Raw genomic sequence first — 8,933 nt, 5'->3', positions numbered from 1 at the left:
GTTCGCGCGAGCGGTCTCGCCAGTGCGTTGCGGAACGCGCTCTCGGTCTGTGTTGCATGTCGGTATCGCGCGCGTCCGTGCGTGCGTTCGCGTTCGCGCGTGATATCTGCCCGATCTGCCGTTTCTCGCGTCGCGAGAACGTCGATGCCTTGCGGCCGTCGCGCAGTCGGATCGAAAAGAAGCGACCGGTATCGGAAGAGAACGTCTCTCTCTTTCTCTTTATTTGTCTCTTTTCTCGTTTGATAAATTTCTCTCTCTTTTTCCTTCTCTGACACGTGTGTGCGCGCGCGCGCGCGTGTGTGTGTGTGTGTGTGCCAGTGTGTGCGCGTGCCTGTGCGTACATGTATTTCGGATGCCCGGTGTATACGCGGGCGGCGGCGGCGGTGGCGGCGGCAGCGGAGGCAGCGGTATCGTCACGCGGCGATGAACGCCGATGACACACGGAGGGCTTCGACCCAACTTCCTCGTCCTCGGGTGGCGCGCGTCGTCGGACGGCCAGGATCCCTCACGGCGGCGAGCACGCCCGCGGTCTGCTAGCGGCAGCAGGATCCCTCGCGGAGCAACGACGCGGAGCTGCGCCTCGGTGAGTGTCTGACAACGCAGGGCACAGGCGCGCGCCTGCCTGATGATATACATGTATACATTGGGACGCGCGTGCACTGGGATTATCCGCCAAGTGTCGCGTGTCCTTTGACGAGTTTCGAAGCGGTCGTGCGAATCGCGTTCGCGTCTCGGCGTGAATTCGAGGAGAGGTGGCGCCATTTTCCGCGAAACGCGCGTTTGAATCTCGGCGTTCTTTCGACATCGGCCCTCGTCGCCGCCGAGTCCGAGAGATTCCGAATTTTAATTGACAGTAAAAAAGGGTAAGAGTTTGGCGCGCTACTACTCGTGCCGTTTGCCCTTGAATTCGCGTCCGCGCAACGCACGCTAACGCGCGATCATCTCACGCGATCGTCGCCAATGTCGAAATAATCGCCATTTTCGCGCCGCGGGCCACCGTCGCGTATCGTCGAAACGCGGGGCATATCTCGCGTTTATATTTATGCGCGTGTCTGTGCCGCGAGTCCCTTGTGTTTCGTCACGTTCGAACGTTCATGGAAAAAGAAAGGAAACGTAATCGGCAACGGGTCATGGATCTCTCGTGAAGCGAGCCGCGTGAAGTTAGCCGCGCTCGTGACGCGTCGCGACGTGACGAATCTGGACGTAACTTGTCGCGACACGTCCCGTTTCCGTTGGCGCGCAATCGTAATTTCCGTTACACAGGCACATAACAATTTGGAATCGAGTAAAGAGAATAATTGTCACGTCTTCAAACTATTCTTTGTACAAATATTTTAATTAATATTTTGGGGATTTGAAAGAAAAAGTAAAAACGCTTGTATTATACTTTGATTTTTATTGAAATTTTATACTTATCTTATGATATTTTATATTCACTTTTTTATAATGTTAATGGCAACATTAATAATGATAAAATATGAAGCAGGAAATATTATTTTAAATATAATTTTAACAATTTTTTTACTTTTTACTTTTTACTTATTTTATATACAAAATTTTACTAATTGCTTTTAATAAAAACATTCTTTTATATTTCTTTGTATATAAGTATGATAATTTTTTTTCTCTAGACGTATAATAGATATATGAATAAAGATATAGATTTTAGGATTAATATTTTGAGGAATTTATTTTAAAAAACTTTGGGATTTGTTTGATTTTTGTCGGAAATGTTCTATTTACAATCTATTTATATATTCTCTGTTTTTTGTTCGATTTTTGTCAGAACAAAATGAAAACGCTATTTGGCGCCATAACCCAGATTTGATAAGGATAGATTTGCTTGAGTTATTGTAGGAAATCTCCTTTAATTATATTTAACAGATAACAAAAGAGTTTGTGTTCTGAGAGGAAGAAAAAGTAGAGATTACGCTTTGCGTCTGTTTTATGAAGTTCCATTTTGTATTCAAACTCCGTGAAGGACATCGTTACGTTACAATAGCGGGATTACATGAATAATCATAATTACCTGCGTGCAGGGTCAGTATAAATCTTGCGATCTTTTAATTGTTAATCGGCCATGGACATTCTACATTTCATTATATGGCCATTAATATTAATTTATTTAAAGTAATTAAAGCAATGCTTCCAATAGAAAGCTTTAAGTCTAAAATAATTAAAGCAATGTATACGAATTTTATTGCATTATAGTAAACAGATACGAAACACGTAATCATATACTTAATTATTGAAATCGTCAGATTAATGAGTCATTGTATGTAAAACGTTTTAGATTGGTGTGAGTGAGAAACCAATTGTGCAAAAGCTTCGTTATTTTTAAAAATCTTTTCTATTTTTTTTTTTTCATTGAAACCTTTGTAAAGACAAGTCTCTAGATATACCGTGATAAAAAATATTCAGATTTAGTTAATTAAAAAAACGTTAAAGATCCTTCTCGAGCGTTTTGCGTCGCGCAATACTCGCTCGCGTTTGTGGTTGGATACGTCGTTTTACGCCAAACAATTTGCATGAATTATACGTACCTTTTAGAGGATAGGCGAGAAGGACGAGCGAGCCGGGCTCTTTGCCTGGTCCTCGACTTGAATCGTTGCGTGCCGGAGGACGCGCTAAATGTCGGAAAATATTTGCAACAGAAATTGGTAACAGCTCATCAAGACTCTTGAGCAAAGCTCGGTCGCGAAGCCAAAGAGGAAGTTCTGATCGATATTCGGTATTTCTGCTACCTTCTAGCGAAGGCGGAGTGTTTTTATTATACCAGGATAGTTGTGCCAGAAAACCACCGAGAAAGGCACTCGTCGCCGACCGCGACATTTGGAGATAATTTGTATAAAATTGTCGCATGCATATTCGTCATAAAATAGCAGGGGACTTTATTGCTCCGCGAATCAGTCGCGGGAATTAAAATAAAACAGCTGCTGCGGGAATTAAATGGGTATTTAAAACTAATAGCGGTTGGGTTTTTGAACGCTAGAGAATTATGATACCGCGTATCAGGAGCGAGAGAATAAACAATTAGCGATTTAAAAGCGCTTTTCATGACGCTTTCGGTATCAATTTTGTGTGCTGCCCCCGGGGATAATTCATTGCGATTTAATGTGAAAATTGATCTTTCTTTCGCGCGCCAGATCTTTCAGTTATAATTAGATGCGGCGCAGGTTGCGTGGGATTGTTCCGAATTTTTGGCATTGCTTTTCCAACTAAATGTAAAACTGGGTCTAGAAATTCATAATGCATAGGCAAGTTCCGATGGAGCGCGCGGGCACATGCGAATAACATTACGAACATCAATACTATTATTTTAGATAGTTTGATACGTCGGGAAAGATTTCTGAAATTTATATATACCGAGTATTATGTAGACCGTTGTCGTTATACAGGCCGATCTTGGTCTGAAGAAAGATGCGCGAGCACACAACATAAAATATTAAAAGAATTTATGAATCATACGTTGTAAAGTTGTTCTCTAAATTGTAAAATAAACGTCTCTTACAAATGGATGGATGTTAACGCGTTGAATGTCTGAATGTGCTTCACATTACTCGCTTCAGGCGCAAAATGTTTCCAGTGAAAACGTTGCCGCAACAATTTCATAAATTTTAAAATATAATTTTTTCCGCGAAAATTTCAATAAAACCGCTCAAAACATAATGTCGAAAATAAATGATTCTAGCGTTTTTTCGAATAGTTCCATTTTTTATAAAGATTAATTTTTGAAAAGAATATTATATTATTACCAGAGATTATTTTAGTGTAATGCAACATTAAAATTACATATCTGGAAATCTCTCCATGCATAATTCGGAACAATTTCTGGCTATTATCGGTCGATAATTATCAAAACCATAAAATGAAGGAGACCAATCTTTTGAAATTAATTTTATTGATAATAAAGATATATCTAAGGTGTAAATAAATAAATCGTTTTACGATTAAATATTTTGCTTCTTGAAATTATACGTTGCGATAAGATATTTGGGTTTCGGGTACCAATTCCGCTCTCTCGATATTAATTAAATTGACTTTGTTTTCTTCAGAGGGTAAAAACAGATTTCGTTAATCTTCTGTATGCGATGTAGCTAATAATACGTGTATTATTAGATAATAAAAGCAACGTTTCGCGAATGGTCGATTGGCCTCAAAGGCGGCGTATATATAATTCGTATCGCGATCCCTCGAAGAAGGGTTCGATCGCCGTCGGACGGCGCGAGTCGACTCCTCCGTAATTATTCTATTCGTCCGGGGTTCTATCTCTCCCTGGACATTACGCAAAACGTGTTTCGCTGCTGGCGCGCGCGTTGCGAGGTAACGGTTCAGTGAGGCGCGCTCGACGGAAAATTGTCCGGTCGTGTTCGCCAGCGAAGGCGAACGTCGCTTGCGACACGCTTAGTTCTCTCGGCGTGTCGGATCCCCTCGATTATCGATATTCTCCGAACTCTCTATCACGATAGAATTTCGTATGGTGATGTGTCGCGGCGACGAGAAGAGGTCGTGCGACAGCTTCTGATATATAATAGATATAGAGCGTCAAGCCCGTGGCACGTATTAATATTAACGATAAGCCGGAAGATGCGCGCTTGGGTGGTCCGATGTCTCGCGAGGTGTCGAGGTCGGATCCGGATCACATAATTCCATTGTGTGGTGCTGTGATGTGGCCGTGGCTTGTGAGAGAAAAGTCCGAGTTTCGTACGCCGAGATTCATCTATTCTCTTAAGAAAAATGTCTGGTCCCGTGCCCACGCGGATGAATCATTTGAAGTGAATGCATCGAAGGAACGGGTTTTCTTCGACTCAAGGCGAATTCATTGGGGTTCTTACTCGATGAAGAAGAAAAAAACTGCAAGAAAAACGCGATGGTCTCCTTTCACGGAGGTAATCATCCGCATTTAGAAATGAGAGAAATGGAAATTGGCTATGCAATATGAACTTTACTAATAGCCGCAGCAAATATTTAATGATATTTATTAATAAAATAATTAATGGATTTCAAGTAATTTTACATTTTTATAATATCTTGTATCACTTATATTACTTATTAAGTTATTATATTATTATTGTTAATAATGCATTTATTGAAAAATACAATTATTATAATAAATTTACTGATATGCATCACTTTTAAATTAAAAATTGAAAATATTTAATCTTCCATCTGCAATTATATTTTTATTCTTTTCCGTTTATGGCTTTTATTTTTTGCCTTTTTTTATCTGGCGCAAGTTCTTCACTGGTCTGTTTTCAAAAAAAATTGGAAAAAATTATAGAGTTATTTTTCAATCTGTATTACATTCAGGATTGGTCGAAAAAAAAAACTAGATGGAAAAACCATGGTAAATTTCGGTTTTTATGATCCTATACTTTATGTATCCAATGAAATAAATTGGAAAAAACTATTAAAAAATAATAAATATATATAAAGCTAAAATACAATTGATAAAATTTTATGCAAAAAGATATTTTTGTTTTAATTGGTAAATCAAAGTAATCGCTATAGTTTAAAGAAATAAATAAAAATAAAACTAATGAATACTAAAGAAACTGTATAGTAATAGTTTTTTTTAAATTGAAATTAATATCTAAAGTAATTTTTTGAAACAAAAACTTTATAAAATGATATAAAAGATATAAAATGTTATTATTAAATTTAATATTAATATTTAGTGTAATAAAAAAAGCATGATGTAATATAATTAAAAATTCTTATTACCAGTATAAATCTAGTCCGTACTTATTATTCAACATCTAACACAAGGCTAATTTATTTATACAATGTGTATGTGTGTTGAAGCAAAAATAATGAAATTTAAAAATTGCATTTGTTTTTAATATTAATTAATTCTTTTAATATTACATTTTTTCTGTGTCAAGCATAGTTGTCATATGTATTAATTAGCTATACAAAGATTTTGCTTCTGTATAAATTGTAACGTTATTAATGATGCGGGCAATCTTGTCATCTATCTCTCTTCTCTTTTTTATGCTCATCAATCATTTGAAGATAAAATTGTTAATTGCGAATAAAAGTTTTCGAATACTTTAATTAACTATTTTATCTTGTTCATCAAGTGACTGAAATTTGCATGACTCTTTACAATTTTTAACCATGCCATTTTTTAGTCTCTGCACAATGATTTCTATAATACTTCTGGATTTCTAAAACATTTGTTAAGTTTTTGGTATTTTTTATTTTGAAAATTTTTTAAATTCAATTAAATGGTGTGAGGAACAATATATAAAAATGTTTTCTATATTTTATTGTTTTTAATAGAAAATAGTAGTTTTTGCAGGTTTTTTACAGAAAATATAAAATATAAAATCGATTTTTATCATTGGCATGGAGTATATAAAGAAAGGAATTTTTATTATATTATTAAATAGATTTTTTTTAGTTCAAATATGTATGAATTTTTATTTTTAATAAAAATCAAAAATTTGAGAATGAAAATTTATTTGTATCGAAAAACCCGGGTCGAAGAAATATTAAATATTTATATTATTTTTATAAAAGCGTATAAATGTTTGCACATCTTTACAATTTTAATTAAGTAATATTGTATAAAAATATCATATTCTCTCTCTTCCTCTCTCTTTCTCTCTGTCTCTTTCTCTCATCCATCAATAGATTATTATTTTGCGAAAACATCGTTTTGCATGAATCACTTCCTTCTCACTTTGGGCGACTCGTCCCGGAATGATCGTCAAATGTGAACCGTGTAAATTCGCCGTTTCGCCGTGCCAGGACTTGCGAAATGCGAGTAATGGCTTTCGCCGCGCCAGGTCATTCTTCCGCCTGCACGGACGAGGCGCGATAAAGCTCCTCCTCGTACGAACATCGCGTCGACATTCCATTTTCGGAATGTAGTGTCTATCCCGCTCGGGGACCGCCTCTACACAGTGTACCGGGAAAGTGTATCCGACCGCAGTGCTCCGCAGTAGCGCCCTATGTAATTTATTTCGGCAACGGGACTTTAGAGTTCCTTGAAATATTGCGTCCTACCTACCTAATTGTGAACTTTACGTCGGACCGAAAAGGAGAGCGTATGCCGCGAGAGAAAATGAACAGGATCGGGATCACATTTTTGACGAAGTCTCCGTTATCGAAACTCGAGTTTGTTAGTTAAAGTAAACGTTTCAGAAAAGTCTATCAAAACGGAACGTTGATACATTTGGAAGTTTATGCAAATTTGCTTGCAACTCTTGTCAAATTTAGCCCTTTTCTACTCTTTTTGTTAACCATCATAATTACTTTATATGAGGTAGCCAATTATATTTTAAGAAATGAGACAGAGCTTCCGTCATACTTATTATTTTCACCGTATATTGTCTGTACGTTTATTACAATATAATTTGAGATTTAATTTTGAATCTTACTCTTTGATCTCTTCGTCATGCCTGGGGTCTAAAGTCCCAAGCAAAATATTCCAAAAGATCCGCTGGTCGTGCCTGTTGTTCATTGCTCGCGAGCTTAAACGTAAACATGATTTATTCGTGGATTATGCGTCGCGTCATCCTGGAAAAACGTATTATCGCCTCGGTGATGTCGAGCTTGCGCGCCGACGCGACGCCGTCGTCGCGATGCATGCACTTTTATTTGCCCATTAGAGCGTGCGTTTCTTGACGTTGCACGCCAGGTCGGGATATGCTAAAGTTTATATATATATTTAGTTTACACCTACATGTCGTCCTTTTCTCGGAGAATGCATCCTGTCCATTATTTCGTTTTTGTTCTTTCGCGGGAATACGCGAAGGCGAACCCGTTTCTTTTCGACGCGGCTGTCAGATCAACCCTTTACTGGGAAAAAATATGTAAATCCTTTTTCGCATGTCGAAACATTGCGCACGCTTAGTACATCATAGAACCCGAGCTAACACACAATAGAATAGGAGTAGTAGTACATATTTCTGTTAAATTAAAATAAAAATTTGTTTTTCTCAACGCGCGCTAGTTTTCCAGTTATTACCTTCGTGTTTCGTGACATATTTTTGCAAAATATAATGTTCCATATTTTTAAGTTTCGTTTTGCTTTGAACATTATTATTATTCAACTCGTGAAATGCATATTTTTTCGTGTTTTGTATTTCAGATCGTAAAAGATGATAACGTCGAGTAGAAATGTATACAAAAATAATTTTACTTTCCTAAATATTATATTATATCAAATTGGGGTTGTACTTTCTAAATATACTTAGAAATGTAAATTGTTATTTTTGGTATTAATCAACTATTCAATTGGCATTATTTCACTCAACGTTTAGTAGCTATTATATCACTCTTTATTATTTTCTCAGTATAGCCACCCGTGATACTACATTGTTAATATACATAATTATATTTCGATGAGTGGCGTCAACACTTTCAGAGAAATAAAGCAGTTTCGTTCGTCGAGTATTAATCATACGAAAGTAACTTTCGTGCTAGTCGTGCGTTTTATTTGCATATTTTAGAACTTTTTCCATGAAAAATGCAAACTGTTTGTACGCGCTACAAAACTGATGTATTTCACGAGCATTTTTAATCGTCGTTGTGCATTAATAATCTCGTCTGCATTGTTACACCGAATTTCCACGGCCTGTTTTGCGTTGGTATTTGGATTAGATTATGCCATCACAGGAGTAACTTTGAATTGTTTACTATTTAACGAATAAATCAAGTATCTCGTAAAGCGAATATCTCACGAAGTCTAATAAAAAATATCGAAAAAAATTCTTGTTTGTGCAAATGACCCGTTTTACACGGGTTTTAATTTTTCGTATTTCATAAATATCAAACTTCGTAGATGCTAAATTACTAAGCTGTACTATGTCTGGATTATTTTTAAAGATTCCTCCTTAATGTAACACAGAGTTGCATGTCTCCTTTTGTGTGCGGTCCTCGTTGCACACTGCGTATGTACTATTAACGTGCCACATTGTAGC

The 8,933-nt window shown here is 37.1% G+C and overlaps 1 protein-coding gene across 1 annotated transcript in view; it reads left to right on the top strand.

Annotated features, from left to right (window-relative positions):
* The window catches only part of LOC105833729 (disintegrin and metalloproteinase domain-containing protein 10), a 65,276-nt gene continuing 56,343 nt past the window's right edge, over window positions 1–8,933 (top strand). The window contains 1 exon segment of the mRNA XM_036293797.1: window positions 1–583. The gene's annotated coding sequence lies outside the window, so the exon portion shown is untranslated.

The sequence above is a fragment of the Monomorium pharaonis genome, chromosome 1 (genome assembly GCF_013373865.1).
Source record: "Monomorium pharaonis isolate MP-MQ-018 chromosome 1, ASM1337386v2, whole genome shotgun sequence".
Taxonomy (NCBI): Eukaryota; Metazoa; Arthropoda; class Insecta; order Hymenoptera; family Formicidae; genus Monomorium; species Monomorium pharaonis.
The sequence above is the reverse complement of the archived record's forward strand: the minus strand, read 5'-3'. Positions and strand labels throughout refer to the sequence as shown.